The sequence below is a fragment of the Narcine bancroftii genome, chromosome 11, assembly GCF_036971445.1.
Source record: "Narcine bancroftii isolate sNarBan1 chromosome 11, sNarBan1.hap1, whole genome shotgun sequence".
NCBI lineage: Eukaryota > Metazoa > Chordata > Chondrichthyes > Torpediniformes > Narcinidae > Narcine > Narcine bancroftii.
In genome coordinates this window covers 53,773,348-53,795,294 of record NC_091479.1, presented here as the reverse complement: position 1 = coordinate 53,795,294, position 21,947 = coordinate 53,773,348, and positions in this window count along the sequence as shown.

Below are 21,947 nucleotides of genomic sequence, written 5' to 3'. Positions count from 1 at the left end.
ACATTCATCAAAGTCCATGCTTCAGCAAAAATTTTACAATTCACCAACAGCTCTCGACCCGATGTGGCAGAGAATGATTCCAACTGTAACGGTAACTTCTGATGAACCAAAGTAGCAACACCTCGAGCTTTCGAATTAAATGAAGATGCAAAAACATGTCCGACCCAATCTCTTTTCAATTTCATATGTTCTTTCTCAGACAAACGAGTTTCTTGCAAAAAGGCAACATCAACCGAAATTTTCTTTATATATGCCAATATTCCCTTCCTTTTCATCACATTATTAAGTCATTTAACATTAAAGGTCACAAAGTTTAAATGAGCCATAACTTAATTTCCTCCTGAGATTGGCACTTCACAGAGCAATTACAATTAGATATAAATTTAAAAAAACCCAACGCCCCCCTTTCAAACAATAAGAAACCCCTGTAAAAAATGTAAAAACCTAAGAGCCCAAGAGTCAGACCCCCCTCTGTGGACCAGGTGCAGTCAATTCCACGAGTGGCAGATGACTTTAGAAGAAGTAGAGTCAACCATCACCCCTCCAACCGAACATTAAAATCCATCAGTCATCCCATTGATAACAGCCACATTGAGCTTGAGCTTCATCTTCAACATCACTCACCGATTCTGATTCCAACTTCTTTTTCCCATTCCCTTCCCAATCTTATCCTCAGGCATTTTCCCCATCGATTCCTTCAAATCTGGGAAGGAATTTGCAAAAGATAATGCACCATATGGACTCACAAAACATTGAGACTGATCTCGCCCATAAATCACCTTAAATATCATCAGATACCAAAAAGTAAATTTATACCCTTTCTTCCACAGCACTGCTTTGACCAGATTAAACTCTTTCCATCACTTAATGATCTCCTGACTTAAATCAGCTTAAAATAAAACCCTATTGCCTTGATACATTGTAGGGCTTTGATCAAGGCAACTTTCTGAACTGCAAGCCACAATATAATTTCTCTATCCTGATATCACAAAATCTTTAAAGAACCGCTCTTGACATTTGACCCAGTAAAGGTTTTCTCCTTCACGACCTATGAGCCCGATCTCAAAAGACTCGACTCCCAACATCTCTGGAACAAATTTCCAAAAATAATTTTACAGGATCTGAACCTTCAATATCTTCCGGCAGACCTCGCACCCCTCCTGGCCCGTCGCCAGGCCAAAGAACTTGACATCTTGCGTCTGTGGAAGCGCAGAGGATGTGGATGTTTCTTCCAGCTTCTCCCGAGTTCCACATTGAGGATTCGGATCCATGTCTAACTTGTCCTGAGGTTCCTTCTGGAAGGTCGGCCTTGCTTCTTCTGCACTTTTAACAGGTTGAAAACCTAGATTTTTTCTAAGTTGCTGGTAATAAAATGGTATTGTATGTACTTACCAGTACAGGCATGGGATGGCCCACCCTCCTGATGACATCCTCTCCTAGACTCCTCCCTGAACTCCTCCCCTTTGACCCGGCCATAAAGGTCGAGACATTTCTTCCATCCCTTCACTTCCCTCACTTGGACCCGGGCCTGCAGTCTTGTGTGTAATAAAGCCTATCGTTCCCCTCATTCTTTGTCTCTGTGATTATTGGGGCAACTGGCAGTGCCCAACACTGCTTTTTTCCTTTCTTCATTTCCAGAATCCTATTGTAGTAAATTACTGTTCAAAATATTGATAAAGTCAAAAAAGTCACTACAGTTCGAGTATTGAACAGTTCAGTCAGGGAGAGGTGTCTTCTCACGTCATTTTCCGATGCCATTCTTCCACGACAATCCCCGCTCCCCTCAGCTGACTCCTTGAACACCATCAAATCCGTGGACTCTAGGCAGCCCTGCTGCTGTCTTCCCTCCCGTGACCACCTTCTGGTTGTCCTGATCTAGTAATTTTAGGCCCCATTTCTAAGAGAGGATGTGATGCCCAGAGGTTGTTTGCAAAAATGATCCTGGGTATGAGAGGAATAATGTTTGATGAGCATTTGATGGTTCTGGGCCTGTACTCACCTGAGTTTAGAAGGATGAGGCAGGACCTCATTGAAATCTGATGACTAGTGAAAGGGCTGGAGAGAGAGAGGATTTTGCCAGTCGTGCGAGAGTTTAGGACCAGTGGGCAAAACCACAGAATAAAAGGATGTCTGCTTAAAACAGAGATGGAGAAACATTTTCATCTCGAGCAGTGATTTTCAAACTCCTCCTCTACACCCCCACCCCCTTGATCATATTCCACTTAATCCTTGTGCCAGAAGAGCTCTGTTAGTAAGGGATTACTTAAGGTGGAATGTGATTGGAAATAAAAAGTTTGAAAACCACTGTTTTAATCGTACGTCATTGACTTGTTCTGTGCGTGGTTTCATAACTCCAGAGGAAATGGGCCAATTACAATTTTTTTCAAGTAACATTTTTCCTTCACAATTGGGTCGACTGCAGTCTTTCTCAGCCTTTTTTCCCATTCATATTCCACTTTAAGCAATCTCTTACTCATTTTTCGAGACTCCAAGGAATAAAATCCCAGCCTGTTCAACCTTTCCCTGTAGCTCAACTCCTGGTAAATCTTCTCTGCACTCTTTCAATCTTACTAATACCCTTCCTGTAGCTAGGCGACCAGAACTGCACACAATACTCCAAATTTGGCCTCACCAACATCTTATCAAACCTCACCATAACTTCCCAACTCCTATTTTCAATCCGTTAATTAATGAAGACCAAGATGACAAAAGCTGTCTTTAGAACCCTTTCGTCCTGTGACACCACTTTCATGGAATTATGTAACTGTGTTTTATCTCTTGCTGCCGATTTGTATAACTTGGCTGTTCAATTTCATAATGTTGGCTTCTAGACTATTTTATTGTGCCCCTTGATCTAGACAGTTCTGGCAGAGCAAATCAATTTTGTTTTCTTTTGTGAGCTCAAATTTTGTCACATTGATCCAAAAACAAGTATTTTCACCATTCCTTCATTTCAGATTCTCTGCAGCTGTCGTATTGAACCTCACAGTGACGACATCATGTTTGTCTAGTTTATCCTTTACCCCTCCATCCAGACAGATGTGTTGATCAACGAGTCGACTCCACTCATCCAGCACCACTGCCATTTCTGCTGCTCGGGCTTTTCATCCCACGTATTCAATTTGTTATTTCCCCTCTTCTTTTTCTCAGCAAAGAGAATCAGGTTTATTTGATCATCTTTCTGAATCCCAGTGAAAGGTTATCGACCTGAAGGTTTTAACTCTGATTATTTTTTCCAGTAGATGATCTGCTGAGTATTCCCAGCATTGAGTTTTTATTTTACTGCCTTGGTGTATTACTGAGTGCTTTGAATGGGAGAAGAAATATGGGTTGGGTTAAGTGGATATGTCAAGATCATGGAATGGGTTTAGAAAAATAGACGTAAAAGGGGAGGGCTCATGGAAATAGTTAATTCATCTTTTCGATTTTTGGAGTCTCCTGCCGGGAAGCTTGGGATACTCACGGGACTTAATTCAAATCCACTGGCAGCAAACTCTTAATGATGTCCCACCTTGTCCTGTGGAGCCCAGCACATATAACCATATGACAGTTTACAGCACGTAAACAGGCCATATCGGCCCTTCAAGTATATGCCAGTTCACATGAACAACTGCACTAGTTTTCCCCTCCAATACTCTGGCCATATCCCTCCAACCCCCTCATATCCATGTACACATCCAACCTTCTCTTAAATGACAGAAAAGACCCTGCCGCAATTATCTCTTCTGGAAGATCATTCCATTCTGCCACCACTCTCTGAGTGAAGAAGCATCCTCTCACATTCCTCCTAAAATTTGCCCCTTACTTTGAAATCAGGCCCTCTTGTTCCAACCACCACTGCCCTCAGGGGAAAGAGTCTACTCACATCCAGTCTATCTATTCCTTTCATAATTTTGAATACCTCTATCATAACCCCCTTCATCCGTCTACGTTCCAATGAATAAAGTCGCTGTCTCCTTAATCTTTCTCTGTACTCTAGATGTTGTAAGCCACGTAACATTTTTGTAAATCTTTTCTGCACCCTCTCCACCTTATCTATTTCATTCCTATATTTGAAGAACAGAACTGAAAACAATTCTCCAAACCTGGCCTCACCAATGCCTTAAACAGTTGCAGCATCACTTTCCAGCTATACTCTAGTCTATGCTATGATTTATGAAGGCCAACAGACCATATCTCAGGTTAAGACCCACTGTCTTAACGTCCCTCATATGCAAGATTTTGCCTCCCATCTGCACAATTTCTGGGCTTTCTCCAAGGTTGATCTTGTCATGAGAAACCATCAGATCCCATCCATAAGGAAGATATTCCTAAAATGGTGATTATTATCCCTTCTGGGCTTTTTGAATGTCTTTGGATGCCTCTTGAGTTGCAGAATGCTGTTCAAACTTGCCAGCGGGTTATAGACACTTTGGGCAGAGATTTAGAGTTCCCTTACATCTACTTGGATAACATCTGGTAAAAACAATGGCATCACGAATATGCTGTCCAGACCGACTATATATCATATTCAGGGTGACATTGATATTCCTGAATTAGCCTGTGTCCAGGCAATGGACCCCGATATTCAGGCAAACAGTACGGCCATTACTAACCTGGACATACAGCAGGGGGCAGCACAACTGGGTGGCCAACCTTACTTTGTGACATGTTTTTGGGCTACATTAGACCAATGTTTCCTGCATTTTGGAGGAAACACCTCATTGACCAGATACACAGCTTATCTCATCTGTCTATCAGAACATCTGTCATGCACATGTCAAATAAATATGTATAGCATGGACTGAGAAAAGGCATCATGCAATGGATTTGTACGACTATCTCCTGCCTCACTGCCAAAATTCAGTGCCACACTAAGGCACCTCTTCAACATTTACTGACAGTATGCAGGCAGTTGGAACATGTGCATGTGGACCTGCTTGGACCATTGCCAGAATCTCACAACATGAGATACATTCTAACAGTTGTAGAACATTTCACGTGCTGGCCAGAGGCCGTCCCGTTGCCATCCAGTGACACTGACAAAAGGGCCAGAGCAATCATCGTCAACTGGATGGCCAGATTTGGTTTTCCCACGTTAACTCAGTCCATGGAACACAATTCACCCACGTTCCCACCGGCAACTGAAGTCCACTTTTAAGGCCCGACTCACTGGTCCCAATTAGGTTGATGAGTTGCCATGCATTCTTTTGGGAATGCGCACAGCTTCAAAGCAAGATATATCTGCATTGTCCGCAGAGATGGTTTATGGTCTGGTCCTTACAGTTTCATGGGACATTCATTTTTCAACCAACTCTGATCTGAACATCCTTCAGCAGTTCGACATGGTATCGTGATCAGCAAAGCTCTTCCTACCAATTGGCTTGGATCCCCTTAACAGAATGTGCCCCACCACTCCTGGACGCTGATTTTATATTTGTGCGCAGACAGGACCCAGGGGTGCTGTTACAATGACCGTATGAGGGCTTTTTCTGCGTGGTGAAGAAGGATAGGTTTGAGTATACTTTGGACATTAGGGAACATTCACAGCTGTTTAGTTTGGACAGACACAACCCTGCCCATGTGGATCCCGCTTCACCCATTCAGTGCCACCAGCCCAGACAATGAGGGTGTCCACCTAAGGTGCATGCAGCTGGTGTTTTACTTTCTGGCGACGGTTCTGGGGGGGTGTAGCAGCTGTGTAGCGGGCCGAGAGGGCAAGGTTCTTTGGCGGGCACATGAAATCATAAGGCAGACAGCTGGGAACTCATCCATTTAATTGACCGCATGCACGTGGTGCTGTGTGCCGAGAAAGGGCACGTTGATCTGTGATTTCCCCTGCCGCAAGGTACGGGACACTCACAGGACTTAATTTAAACCTGTGGTCCCGTGGATCTGCAGCAAACTCTTAAATGATGTCGCACCTTGACCCATGGAGCCCGGGACACGCTGTAAATAGAAGAAACCTGTAAAGAATTAATAAAGCAGTCTTGTGTTGACTAACCTGGTATGTGTGTGTGTGTGTGTGTGTGTGTGTTGCTTTAGTAGCTCTATTGAAGTAGCTGCTACATATATAAATATTTGGGAGATTCTCGCACTTACAGGATACTTTTCAACCATCTCACAGCCTGTGGGAAGAAGCTATACCCCAGCTTATAAGTCCTGATTTTGATGATTGACGTGGTTAAAGATGCTGTTCACTAGTTCAAAATGATCTTTGCACTATTCCTTGAGTCCGATTTGAACAACACTCCTAGTGAATGTCATCTACAGAAAAAGGGAGACCCCAGTGATCCTCACCACTCTGCATTATTGCTGTCTGATGCTTTACAGCAACTAGATCATCCAATGGTGCAGCCAGACAGGAGACTCAACAGCGCTCCTGTAAAATCTCAGGATGAGAGCCATTGGCCTTGACCTCCTCAGCCTCCTTGGGAAGTGTAGACACTTCCTGACCGATAAGGAGGTGTGATTGTTTTGTGTATTAACACATGTGCTGTATCGATGGGAATTTTATGTGATTGTATTGTCTATTCTTGCTCTTTAACAATATTTACTGGATAGAAGTAGTCATTGTACTTTAGGATGTACAATCATGTACAGATTGTCCTTAAATAGCCATTTGGCCCAGATGTCTATTCAGTCCAAGAATACTTTCGATCTCTGGAATATTTTGAACAATAACACCATTCATTCTTAAACAAACATTGTTTTTAATTTTCTTTAAACAAAAAAAAACAGGATCAAACTTTAACTTATCACTATTAACAGCCTTCCATTACCGCTTTCTAATTTTAAGCGCAGGTGCATTTAATGTGCATAAAATTCTTTGACACAACTCCAAGTTCACCAGTGTCTATCAATTCTTATACTGTGCACAGAATTCAACATTTATGAATTTTTACCAAGCTCTGGTGCTTAAAAGTAAATATTTACCCTCCAGGAAGGTTCTTGTTGGTTTCAGAGAGGGATTTCCTGCTCATTGGACACACATAAACTGATTCCCTCTGATCAGCCACTTTGGTGTCTTGCCAAAGAAACTTGACCAATCAGGATATTCCAAATGATAACCTCTTCTGCAGGGCACCATTGATCTCCTTTTGTTTCCCTTATTTCAGGTAAAACATAATTTCTCGCCAGCCATTTCCTCTTGTATGGACAACAAAGTTTTTCAACAGGCTGAACTGAGAACTCACAACCCATCTTCAAAACAAGATGCCAGCTTGCCATCTCTATCTCTCTCTCTCTTTCTCTCTCTCTCATTCTTTTTAGAAGAAGCCTATTTGGTCTCTCCTCTCTGCTTGCAAAACCTTCTTAGAACAGCAAACTGGTACCAGCCAGATGACTGCACTGGACCCAAACTTCTGAGTCCATTCATCTGTTGCTTTAAAAACAATAATCCATTTACACCTGCTTTTGAAATTCTTTAGTAAAACAGTCTCCTTGTTTTGTCTTTGCAAAGGCTCTTGGTGCCTGAATGACTCACTCTCAGCAAAGCTCTTGCATTTTAAATAAGAGCTGTTTTGTGCAGTGTATGTGTTTGCTTGTGACCTAAACGACTCCTCCAATCCATCTCTTTCAAAAACATCTCCATATACAATGTAAAATATATAATCTGTCACAGGAGAGATGCAGCAGAGGAGTTGTGATAAAATCAATGGTGTCCTTCCAAAAAAAAAGTGGGAAGATGTATAATCTGGTGAGTGGAGTTTGTAATAGTTTGAAACTTGAACCTCTATCTCTATTTCAGGAGACAATTTACTGTCATGTAATTAAAAAGTGCCAGAAAAGTGAAAATTGTTTTTTTCCTGCTATAAGGCAGACAGACTCACCTCTGGCAGAAATTGCCTGAAAAGCCTCTTGCAGTCAGAGAAAGACTGAGTGCTTTCCACCCCCCCCCCACCACCTCAAACCCTGGGCCAAGTCACTGAGGGTCTGTGGATTCTCTTTCAATGCTCACAGACCATCCAAGTCATTGGCAATGTGAGCTCCAGTTTTGAACCTCTGACATAATTAGGAACCATTTAGCACTCACTCGTATCCCAGGACTGATACCTGACACCCTTTTAGCCAGTTTAGACCCAGTCTCTAGCATTCCACAGCCTGGTGTGAGTTCCTTGACTGCTATGTCCAGAAGCCCGCAGCCTGCGTGGGTTCCTCTCTTGAAGTCACCAACAGGAGACTTCTTAGTTACAAATTAACTAAGAGGAGAATCTCACATGTCTAGAGGGATGGAAAGGGCATTATTACAAATTGAAGCCTTATATTTGAATATTCAGGTGCCAAATTTGCAAATGCATAGAATATATATTTCTCAAGCTATTTGTAATCTTTTTCCAAAGGAATACAACCTTGAATATTTGCATGTCATCTTGGCATCCCTAAAAATATATGTATATCTTATTTCCAAGTAAGTGCAATACATGTCCTCATCACCGCTAACGTTAATTTAACAAATTTCAATTGATATATTAATAGATTTAATTTGGGCCTTGTTCCTTCAATATTTCCTAATAAAAATAAGGTCAGATTCTGCGGAAAAACATCTCCTATAACTTGTTCCATTAATATTGTAATTCTCCCCAAAAAAGATCTTGCATTAGGACAAAAATAAATTTAATGCAAGAAAGTTGCGACATCTTCTCCACACCTAAAACATTGATCTGATAATTCTGATTTTATTCTATTCAATTTCACTGGTGAAAGAAGTAACTGAAGAAGAAAAACTAGTCGTGAATTCCTTCCTCACTGCTGCAGTGTGGAACTCTGGTCAATAGATCCAAAATGCTGCGTTGAAGTGAATTAATACAATTCCCCTGGATCACGTGATCTCTATTGCCAAATCAGCTTCCTGAGGAGCTTTTCAAATCCAACAGCCTGAGTCACCTGACTCCAGGTGCAGCTTTCAGATAAATTCCTTGCTGACAACTGCTACATGACTGATGTAAAAACAATTATACTGAACTTATTTATATCTTGCATTGAGATCCTTATATGGATATATATATTTGCCAATCAATTACAATATTCAGATCCATTTCCCACCTTTGTCTCAACTTATGAACTTCTCATTTAAAAGTTCCTACTTGTAATAAAGAGGACATCATCAAATAATTTTTTTTAACACTTCCTCTTATAAGGAGTTCTATTTCAGTACAACATGGTTGGTCCTAACTTATCCTTCAAATATGCTCTTAGTTGGAAATAGCAAAAGAAATTGCGATAAGTTATATGATATTTATTTCTCAGTTGGTCAAATGACATTAATTGACCTCTTTCATAACAATCTTCAACATCTATAATCCCCTTACAAAACCAACTATCCAGAAATTGATGATCCACTGAAAAAGATACGAGGAATTTGAATCAAAGCAATTCTGGGTGATATACATCCACTTGTCCGTGAACTACTCTTTGCAGATGATGCCGCTTTAATTGCCCATTCAGAGCCAGCTCTTCAGCACTTGACGTCCTGTTTTGTGGAAACTGCCAAAATGTTTGGCCTGGAAGTCAGCCTGAAGAAAACTGAGGTCCTCCATCAGCCAGCACCCCACCATGACTACCAGCCCCCCCACATCTCCATCGGGCACACAAAACTCAAAACGGTCAACCAGTTTACCTATCTCGGCTGCACCATTTCATCGAATGCAAGGATCAACAACGAGATAGACAACAGACTCACCAAGGCAAATAGCGCCTTTGGAAGACTACACAAAAGAGTCTGGAAAAACAACCAACTGAAAAACTTCACAAAGATTAGCGTATACAGAGCCGTTGTCATACCCACACTCCTGTTCGGCTCCGAATCATGGGTCCTCTAGCGGCATCACCTATGGCTCCTAGAACGCTTCTACCAGCGTTGTCTCCGCTCCATCCTTAACATTCATTGGAGCGACTTCATCCCTAACATCGAGGAACTCGAGATGGCAGAGGCCGACAGCATCGAATCCACGCTGTTGATGATCTAACTGCGCTGGGTAGGTCACGTCTCCAGAATGGAGGACCATCGCCTTCCAAAGATCGTGTTATATGGCGAGCTCTCCACTGGCCACCATGACAGAGGTGCACCAAAGAAGAGGTACAAGGACTCCCTAAAGAAATCTCTTGGTGCCTGCCACATTGACCACTGCCAGTGGGCTGATATCGCCTCAAAACATGCATCTTGGCGCCTCACAGTTTGGCGGGCAGCAACCTCCTTTGAAGAAGACCGCAGAGCCCACCTCACTGACAAAACACAAAGGAGGATAAACCCAACACCCAACCCCAACGAACCAATTTTCCCCTGCAACCGCTGCAACCATGTCTGCCTGTCCCGCATCGGACTTGTCAGCCAAAAACGAGCCTGCAGCTGACGTGGACATTTACCCCTCCATAAATCTTTGTCCGCGAAGCCAAGCCAAAGAAAGAAAGACATCCACTTACACCAATTTCATAATTTATTTTATTCCATATATTAATCAAATGTTTCAAAAATTGTGTATCTTTATCACCAACTATTAATTTTGATTCCCACTTGTACATAAATTCTTCTGCTTTTCCCTCTCCTATTTTATTTGATTCTATTTTAACCCTTTCAAAAAAAGAAGCAAGAAATCTCATTTGAGCTGCTCCATAACAATTTTTAAAATGAGGAAGCTGCAGTCCTCCTAATGCGGAATTTGCATTGGGTTATTTGTAACATGGAATTCAATCGGAAATGGGTTCACGTGACATAAAACCACAATGCAGAATGTTTTCTAAGAATGGAATACAAGAGGAGGGTTCACTAGATCTCCAGCAGGATATAGATCACAAGATATAGGAGCAGAAGTAGGCCCGTTGAGTCTGTTCCACCATTCTTCCACTCACCCCCACTGCCCAGCACTCTCCCCGTTACCCTTAATTCCTTGATGTATCAAATATCTGTTAATCTCTGGGTTTCACGACCCACTGACAAAATCAATTTTTCCACATTTGTTTTAAATTGACACCCTTTTATCCTGAAATTATGCTCTCCTGTCCTAGAATCCCCAACCATGGGAAACATCTTTGCCATATGTACTCTGTCCAAGCCTTCCAGCATTTGAAATGCCTCTGAGGTCCCCCTTACCTTTCTGTACTCCAACTAGTAGTCAAAGAGTCGACAATTCACTAACCCTTTCATTCCTGATATCATTCCAGTAAATCATCTCTGACCTTCTCCAACACCAGCACATCTTTTCTCAAATATGGCACCCAAAACTCTAATTCTGATTGAATGGAAAGGGAATTCTCCAATGACACAAACATAACGGTTACATGATATTATGTCTTGTTGATATTTACCACTCGGGAAGGTTCTTGTTGGTTTTCAGATAGAGGTGTGTTGTTCAGGGAAGCATTAGTGTTTTGGTGACTCAACGTACCAGCATCTGAAGTCTGTTATCTCTTCAGAAAAGCTTGATAGCTTACCCCCCTTCTAATTCTAAGTGCACGTGTGTGTAATGTGTGTGTAAGTTCAGAAAGGTTTTTTGGTTCACAGTCCAATCTCACTTCTCATTCCTCCAAGTTCACTAGTTGCAGGCCATTCTTATACTGTGCACAGAATTCAACATATATAAAGTTCACCAGATTTGGTGCTAGAAAGGTAAATAATTACTGTTCAGGATGGTTCTTGTTGGTTTTCAGAGAGTGGTGTATTGTTCATGGAAGTATTAGGGTGTGTTTGACTCGACATACCAGCATCTGAAGTCTGTTATCTCTTCAGGAAAGCTCTGATAGCTTTAGCATGGAGCAGAGCTGAGCCACAACTTTGCAGGTATTTAAGGGAGTGTGTGGGCAGGGTTTGTTCTGGACCAACAATCTCACAAAATTACTCTGCTTGAAATCAAGATTCAAACCATTTTGAGGAATACAACAGGAATTGTTCAACAAGAGCCTTGTGTTCCCTGAGGAGTTTTCTTTCAATAGTGGAAATTATTTTTTTTTAAAGGCCCATTAATCTTCCTGATACAGATCTTTGTATTTAACTTTCAGGTTGCTATCTGTTGTTAACTTGGAGGCCTTTAATGGGGTGTCTGGGTGGAATCTGCTTTAACCAAGCAGTTCGCTGGCAATTTTCCAGCTGTAGAATGCAGTGCAGTTGCTTGAAAGTTTAGCAAGTGGGATTATGATATGAAACTGCAAGTCACAGCGTCATTTTTGTTTTTGAAAATGCCAATGTGAAAATTTTAACTGGTCTCCTTGGTTTGTTTAAATTTACAGAGGAGACGTTGGGTCAAGCTGAGAAGACAGAGTTGGATGCCCATTTGGCAAATCGGCTGGGCAAAGGAGAAAGCACAAAATGAGGTACTTAAAAAATAATGAAGGAGACTGAAGTGCCGTTGAACCAAACCCAGGTAAAGAATTTAATTTTGTGCAGCGTACTTAAGAGGCTAAACAATTTGGGCTTTTAGTGGTGACCTATTTAAATGAATAAATCTGATTAGAATTGAAGTTTATGGAATGTTTGGAAGTTGCCACAAAAAAATGGAGCATATAAATTAGATGTTGTAATTAAGATAAATGAACAATACAATGAGCCTGGTGTCACAGTATCTGCCTCGCTCTACCGTACATCACCGTTAAACCTTCTCCCCAATATGAACCTGATGTCAAAATATCTGACTCTGTTAATCGTACATCAATGTTAAACCTTCTCACGAATGTGAATCCTGTCTCAAAGTTTCTGCCTCAGTCTATCGTACATCAACGTTAAACCTTCTCCCCACTGTGAACCTGGTGTCACGGTATATATCTCAATTTACAGTATATCACCGTTAAACCTTTTCCCCAACGTGAACCTGGTGTCACAGTATCTGCCTCAGTATACCGTACATCACCGTTAAACCTTCTCACTACTGTGAACTTGGTGTCACAGTATTGGTCTCAGTCTACCGTACATCACTGATAAACCTCCTACCCACTGTGCACCCGGTGTCACGCTATCCATCTCAATTTACCGTACATCACTGTTAAACGTTCTCCCCAATGTGAACATGGTGTCACAGTATCTAACACAGTTTATAGTAAATCACTGTTAAACCTTCTTACTACTGTGGAATCCATCTCACATTTTCTGCCTCAGTCTACCGTTCATAAACATTAAACCTTTTCCTCCTGTGAACCTGGTGTTAAAGTACCTGCCTCAGTTTAACGCACATCACCATTAAGCCTTCTTACTGCCCTGAACTCAGTGTCACAGAATATGCCAAAGTCTACTGTACTTTACCGTTAAAACATCTCCCCACTCTGAACCTGGTGTCGCAGTATATCACACAGTTTATCGTACATGACTGTTAAACCTTGTTAATGTTGTGAACCCATTGTCTCAGTATCTCTTATCAGTCGACCATACATTATCGTTAAATCTTTACACATCTGTGAATGGGTGTCACTGTATCTTACACAGTTTATCGGACATTACTTTTCAATTTTCTCATTGCTGTGAACCCAGTGTCACAGTAACTGTCTCAGTCTACCGTACATCATCGTTGATCATTCTCCAACTGTAAACCTGGTGGCACAGTATCTACCTCAGTCTTCCGTATATCACCATTAAACCTCCTCCCCACTGTGAACCTGGTGTCACTGTATCTGCCTCAGTCTACCATACATCCCCGTTAAACATTATCCACATTGTGCACCTGGTATCACTTTATCTACCTCAACATACCGTACATCATCATTAAACCTTATTCTCATGTGAGCCTGGTGTCACAGTATCTGCCTCAGTCTACAGTACATCACCGTTAAACATGATCCCCACTTTATTCCTGGTGTTAAATTATCTACCTCAACATACCGTACATCACTGTTAAACCTTCTCCCTCTGTGATCCTGGTGCCACAGTATCTTACACAGTTCATAGTATATCACTGTTAAAACTTCTCACAAATGTGAATCCTACTATAAAATAATACTCCCCTTCTAAGTCTCGCTGTATTCGCATCCCACCTATTTTAAAAATTCCAATAAAAAGAGAAAAATCAATCCCAAAACAAACTACTCAAAAGTAGTAGCCCCCTAAATATCTGGGTGTGGTAAAGTCCACAAGTGGCAGGTGACTAAAGGACTCAGTGTCACCCACCCCCAGTCAGACTTTCACAAAGTTCTGAAACAAACACATTCAACCCAATGATTCCAGTCCCACTGATTGTTCCAGATCTTCAATATCGAGAAGACTTTGCGTCAATTCAACTTTTTTCCCATTCTTTCCATATTTTCCAATCTTTCCATTTCCATTCCCATTGACCCTTCCCTTCGGTGACAATGGTGACGATCACCCATTTCCTCGTACATCTGGCAATGAATTAGCAAATATTAAAGCATCTTGGTCATTTTCAAAAAACTGAGATTGAAAATTCCTGTAAAAATCTTTCAATACTGCCGCATAACGAAAAGCAAATTTATATCCTTTTCGCCACAATACTTCTTAGGCTGAATTAAATTCTCGGTCTCTTCTGATAATTTCTTGACTCAGATCTGCATTAAAAAAACCCTATTATTTTGAACCATCAGTGGATCCTGATTTTGCCGTGTTTTCTGCACCACCAATCGGAGGATCATCTCTCTGTCTTGATATTTAAAACAGCGAATCTAAACTGCTCGTGGTAATTGGCCTGGAAACGGTTTCTTCCTTAAAGCTCTGTTCACTCGATCTAATTCCAGTCCATCTGGAACGAATTACCTGCCCTAAACTTCTGGGATCCATTTCTTCAAAACCTTCACCGGATCCAAACCTTCCATATCTTCCGGAAGACCTACTATCTTAACATTATTTCTACGACTTTGGTTTTCTAATGAGTCAAACTTCTTCAATAATTCCTTCTTCTGAATCCCCCAATCTACAAAAGGATCTTCCACTATTTCCATTTTATCTCTATTATGCTCCACTTGACTCTTGCATTCAAGAAAGCCTCCTCAATCTTTTTAAAATGATCTTGCACAGTATCCACTGATCGTGTCCATCTCATAACATCACTCTTAACTACATTGATATCTTGCTTCATAAAAGTTATTTCTTCACACACAGTGTTCATTTTAGTTTTCATTTCTGAAAATCCTTGAGTCATCTGATGAGTCATCTGCATTGATATATTTGCCATATCTTCCATGAGCTGAGCAATCCCTTCCAGAATTGGAAACACAGAATCCAGTCCAGGATCCATCACCTCCCGTTGAAGCCGACCGTCTTTTGCCTCAGTCCCCAGTTCTTCAAACTCAAATGAAGTTGAGCTCTCTTCTTACTCCAAAGCAGTAGGTCCTCTTCCAGTGCGGCTGCGGGTCTGGACACCCGACAACAGTATGCCTACCTCGTCAGCTGGCCATCACTCGGGCTCCCCCATAGCCCACACCTTCTCCAAAGGTTCGTGGACCCTCGGCGCATGGCGCATGCCTGGTAGGGCCACCCACCGCACAGGTGCGTCTTCCGACGCTACACTGCACACCCCCGGACCACCAGGCAATGCTGCAGGTACGCAGCTGGCCCGCCCTCGCGCCCGAGTTAACAAGCGTATGAGTTGAAACCGGCCGAACACATCGCTGAGCCTGCACCATCTTGTGATTGCACAAGATGGTGCCGGTGTAATACTAAGCCGGGCAGGAGTCTTCTGAGGCTTGGGGACTCCAGTCAATGACTCCGTTGCTTCAACTTGAACTAGGCCTCGATTCTTCAACACTTTTGTAAGGTAATTTCTTCTGTAACTGAGTTTTCGATTTTTTCATATTTGCAGCCATTTCGATCCTCCACTATTCCAAAGTCTATAATCACTTTTACAACTTTTAAAATTGAGCATTTAATAGTCTAACTGGGGAAGGGTGGAACCACACGTCTACCCTCTGTGCCATCTGACACAGTTTATAGTAAATCACTGTTAAACCTTCACATTACTCTGAATCCCGTCTCTTAGTTTCTGCCTCAGTCTACCTTTAATAAACATTAAATGTTCTCCCCCTGTTAACTTGGTGTTAAAGTATCAGCCTAAGTTTACCACACATCACCATTAAACCTTCCCCCCAGTGTGAGACTGTTTTTACTGTATCTGCCATAGTTTATCGTAAATCACTATTATACCTTCTCACTACTGTGAACTTGGTGTTACAGAGTCTGCCAAAGACTACCAGACATCATCAGTAAACTTTCTCCCCAATGTGAGCCTGGTGTTATTGTATCTGCCACAATTGATTGTACATCACCGTTAAACATTCTCCCCCATGTTCACCAAAGGTTATCGTACATCTCTGTTAAACATTTTCCCCGCTATGAACCCAGTGTCACAGTAACTGCCTCAGTTTCCCATACATCACCAATAAAGCTTTTTTTTCCTGCTCTGAGCCCAGTATCAACATATCTACGTAGTCTCCCGTACATCACCATTAACCTCCTCCCCATTGTGTACCAGATTTCACAGTATCTGCCACAGTTTATTGTACATCATTTTAAAACCTTCTCACTACTGTAAACCAGGAGTCATATAATCTGCCTTATTCTACCGCACATCTCTGTTAACCCTTCTCAATACTATGAACACGGTGTCACAGTATCTGCCAAAGTCGACTATACATCACCGTTAAACATTCTCCCCACGTTGACCCATTTTTCACTGTTTTTCTCACCATTTATCGTACATCACAGTTCAACTTTCTCCCCACTGTAAACTTGGAGTCACAGTATATTCCTTCTCTGATATACCTTCTCCTCATTGTGAAAGCGGTGTCACCGTATCTGCGTCAGTCTTCCGTACATCACCATAAACTTCTCCCCAATGTGAACTTGGTGTCACTTTATCTGACACAGTTAATATGACATCACCATAAAACCTTGTTCCAACTGTGTACCTGGTATCACGGTATCTACCACAGCTTATCATGCATTACTGTTAAACCTTCTCACTACTGTGAACTTGATGTCACAGTATCTGCCAAACTCTACCGTATATCACTGTTAAATAATCTCCCCATTGTGAACCTCGTGTCACAGTATCTGACACAGTTTATTGTACATTACTGTTAAACCTGCCGGATAAGCTCCAGATAGTGAAAGAAGAGTTCTCGCATCTGCAGGAACTGGGGCCTCGCCGCTCCATCTGGTCCACAGCCTCCGGTGGCTGGCGCCCCTGCAGAGATTAGTGATGGCTTAATGACACGACAGTATCTGACCGTTACCCCATTCCTCTCATTTAGGATTTTACAGCCAATCTGCATGGCGCAAGGTTATTCTCCAAGGTCAATCTGGTGTGCGTGTGTCATCAAATCCCATTGTAGCCTGAGGACATCCCCAAAACGGCTATCATCATCCCCTTCGGCTTGTTCGAATTTCTACGCATGCCTTTCGAGCTCAAAAACATCACCCAGACTTTCCAGCACCTCATGAATATGGTGTGCAGGGATTTGAATTTCATGTTCATTTATCTGGATGACATTCTTGTCGCTAGCAGAGACTGGGCACAAATCAAGTCTCACCTGCACTGGCCGAATTTGGCCTAACAATCAACCTGGCCAAATGCCAGTTCCGGAAAGAGTCCATGCAGTTTCTGGCCCACATCATCATGGCCGAAGGAGCTACACCAGCTGCTATGAAGGTCACTGCAATCAGAGATTTTCCATGCCCGGACAACCTTAAGGGGCTACAAGAGTTCGCAGGTATGGTCAACTTCTATAACCGATTCATTCCAGGAGCTGCACACATCATGCAGCCACTCTTCGCCAAGGACAAGATACTCGCCTGGACTCCAGGGCATTCAAAGCCACGAAGGTTGCCCTCGTGAAGGCTACCCTGCTCCTCCACCCACGTACCGACCTTCCTATGGTGCTCTCCATCGATGCCTCTGCCATTGCCATTGGTGCTGTCTTGGAGCAGCAGGTTAATGGACAGTGGAAACCACTGGAATTCTTTAGCCAACTTCTTCATCTGCCAGACTGCAAGTATAATGCTTTCAACCGTGAGTTGCTGGGCATGTACCTTGCTGTGCCTCATTTTCGCTATTTCTTGGAGGGGAGGCCTTTCACAATTTATACTGACCACAAACCCCTCACTCAGGCTCTCGCTATAGCTAGAGATCCCTGGTCGGCCCACTTACACCGTCACCTGTCCTTTGTATCGGAGTTCACCATCCACATTCAGCACAAGGCAGGGAAAGACAATGTGGTCACTGAAGCATTCTCCCAACCGGCCATTTGCTCGCTGATACCCAGCCTAGACTACGACCAGCTTGGCCCGGATCAGAAGTCCGACGAGGAGATGCAGGCCTTCAGGACAGCCATCATGGGCCTACAGTTCCAGTTCCTCCCGAATCCTCTCAGTGATGAGCACCCTGCGACCACTGGTTCCACAGCAGTGGCGCAGGCAAGTCTTCACCAGATCCATGACATTTTCCACCCTTCCATCAGGTCCAAGGTTAATATGGTGGCAGAACACTTCGTCTTGCACGGGCTTCGAAAGCAGATTGTGGATTGGGCCAGAACCTGCACCCTTTGCCAGATTTCCAAGATACACAGCCACACCAGAATGCCCATGCAGGATTTTGAACACGTCCGAGAATGTTTCAGCCACATACATGTGGACATTGCCAGCCCCTTACCCGTTTCCTAAAGTAACTGCTACCTTTTCACAGTGGTAGACTGCACCACTCGTTGGCCTGAGGTGATCCCAATGCCAGATGCCTCCATGGACTCCTGCTCCCAAGCACTTTTGACCGGTTGGGTTACCTGGTTCGGCGTCCCGGCCCACCTCACCTGCGAATATGGCACGCAGTTCACCTCTGCACTCTGGGCACAGCTCATCAATAGACTGGGAAATGAGCTGCATCACACAACGGCCTATCACCAACTTGCGAATGGACTGGTCGAACGATTGCATTGCCACCTTAAGTCGGCACTTATGGCCTGCCTCACCGGCCCCAACTCGGTGGATGAGCTGCCTTGGGTACTCCTGGGAATCCGCTCGACACCCAAAGAAGACCTGAAGATATCATCTGCTGATCTGGTCTACGGTAAACCACTAGCCCTCCCTGGTGAGTTATCAATGCATCTCACAACCTGCAACGGTCACCTCATGGTTTACTTCTCTGCCTCCAGGCCCAGTTGGACTCCTTCACACTCCCACCACTGCCCAGACATGGCACACAAGCCTTTACATCCCCATTGAGCTGTATTTCGCAGAGTATGTTTTTATCAGATGAGGCCCTTCCACAGCACTCCTTCAAAGACCATATGAAGGGCCGTACAGAGTCATCCAGCATTCGGGATCAACCTTCACACCAGACGTCAGTGGTAAGAGGGAACTGTTTACTGTGGACAGATTAAACACAGCACACCTCGACCCCAACGAGCCAGTGGTCGCGGCTCAACCCAAGAAGCGATGCCGCCCGGCAAAAAAGGCCATTGGTGCCGGTTCTGGGGGGGCTGTGTGGCGGCAAGCCAAGAGGCAGGCGATCCAGCCCCTCATGTCACGCACGTGGCGGGGCAGCCAGCCAAAATGGCGCTGTCGGGGGTTTCTCCCTGACCTCGGCATCAGACTCAGAAGCCCGCAACCTGCGTCCTAAGTGACCCCCCAGCGACGTCAGGGCCCCCGGTGTGCTTCTCAGCCAGGTCCGGGCTGGGAGCATAAGACCAGCCAGGCAGACCTGAATAAAGGAGTTTTTGCTCACTGAACTCAACCCGTCTGGTTGTGAGGTCATTCAGTAACAGAGTAGCCGCCGCTACAGTAGTATCTTAGTTTATTTTCCTTTCTTTTCTTTTTTATATGTTTGTATATATTTGTAAACACTGTAACATTGTGATTTGATATTAATTGTTATAATATTTGATTAAAAGGAGGCTGGTCCAAAAAAGGCATAAAAAAGATTTTAATATGGGGACAGGAATAAAAGAAAAACAGAGGGTACTGGTGTGAGGGAGTGAAGGGTAATATTGTCCTGGGGTAGGTTCAGATGGGTCAGCTGAAGGGACTCGACCAATCGATCCATAATTTGTCCAGCATCTTGCTGCCATGTAGTGCTGAACCAGGGTGTTGCCTGATGGGGACACGGTCCTCTGAGCTCTGCACAGATAGATTGTGCTTTTCTCTAAAACACACTTCCTCAGGTAAAGCAGAGGAAGTGGAAAGGCCCTAGTGTGAAGGGGTAGGGAGGGGGGTGATGGGGAAGAGTTGGGACCCTCCAAAATCATTATGATCAGGCCTCGGAGACAGCATCTCTATCACTCGTATTTCTCTTCCCAGGAGAAGGAGCGATCTCAGAGACAAGACACGAGTCCAGAAGAACCTCGCATCCCAGCTGAACAGAGGACGGACAACATCATGATGGCTTGAATCTCTCCCCTTCTTCTCCCTCTGGCCCTGCCAACCCCATTCCCTGCATCTTCCATGTCTCTTCATCCACTTGCCCCCCTTCTCCCCTACCCCTCCTCCATCCCAACCCCCTCCTGCTTACCTTCCCCTTCCCTCACACCTATGCCCTAACCCCAGCCCTCCTCCCTTCACCTCCCCTTCCCCCTCCCCCTTTCCCCTTCCTACCCTAACCTAGGGGAAGGAGTGGTAGGGGAAGGGGGTAGGAGAAAGGGGGTAATGGAAGTGGGTTGAGTAAGGGGTAGGCTTGGGGGTGTGGGTATGAGATAGAGGTAAGGGGTATGGTTTGGGGAAGGAGATAGGTGTAGGGGATAGGGGTAGGGTTTAGGCTTGGGTTGGGTGAGAGTCAGGGTTAGGGCCGGGATAGAGGTAACATCATGGTTAGGGTTAGGAGACATGGGCTAGGATTAGGTCTCGGTTTAGGGTTAGGTTTAGAGTTCGGGGAAGTGGGTTTGTATTAGGTTTAGGGGAAGGGGGTAGGAGTAGGAGGTAGAGGAGGGGTGAGGGTTTGGGTTAGAGGAAGGTGGGTAGTATTAGGGTTGGGGTTAGGGGATGGGGTAGGGGTAGAGTTAGGGGATGTGGAGTAGTGATGGGGGTATCGGTAGTGTTAAGGTTAGGGTTTGTTAGGGGTTAGAGTTAGGAGTAGGGGTATGGGAAGGGGGAGGGGAACCGGGAGGCGAGCGGGGGAAGGAAATGGGGAGGGGAATGGGCAGGGGAATGGGGAGGGGAATGTAATGGAAGATTTAAACTGTGTTTTTTTTACTTTTGCAACCTTTGCTTCTGCAAGGCTGATAACCTGCTTGTGTTTTAGAATCAGCAGACTTAAGCTAAATTCCACCAAGGGACCAGAGATGCAGTTATCTGACAAAAGGACATCTGTGTACCAAGAACATTTAATCTTCCTCCTTGTTTTGGAACAGACTGTCAGAGGCCTAGCCTTGATGCAAAATAACCATTGTATTCAAAGTGATAAGCTGAAAATTATGTTATTTGTTAGAAGCCTAACATGCTAGCTTGCTCGCTTATCTTTCTTACTGCGCTGGGAATAGATGCTTGGGTAAGCAGTTTTTGGGTAATATAAGCCATGGTCCCGCTGCTGAAGTTTGAGACTCTCCGAGAGGTGGCAACATCTTTCAGCAAGAAGAACTTCTAGGGTCCAGCTAACGTCCCAGTCGAGGGAGGTCGAGAAGCTGCTACCGGCGCCCGACAACCTAAGTGTGCAGTCATTGCCTTGCTTCGGCAGTTGGGACCAGTCCAGGCGTTGATAAGTATAATTGGGAAGGGCTTGCATAATTTAGTTTGAAATCAGCTTTTGAATTTGTAATAAACATTTGTTTAAACTGAACTACTCTCGGTGTGGGTGTCTATTTTCTTTCGGTAGCTCGAACACTGTGACCAATCTAAAATGAACAAAGTGAGAGGTACAAGTTTACCCAGGACAGGGAACAGGGTGGAGGAAAGGGGAGGTGAATGGAAGAAGGTATCTCTACCCCCTCCCTTCCTCACCCCTTCCCCTACATTATCCCTGCTTCTCCTCTCCTCCTTCTAGCAGAAGTGGGGCCTCATTCCGGCCAGAACCTCCCTGTAGTTTCAGAGCCTCGGTTTCAGGAAGTGCCTTCGATGC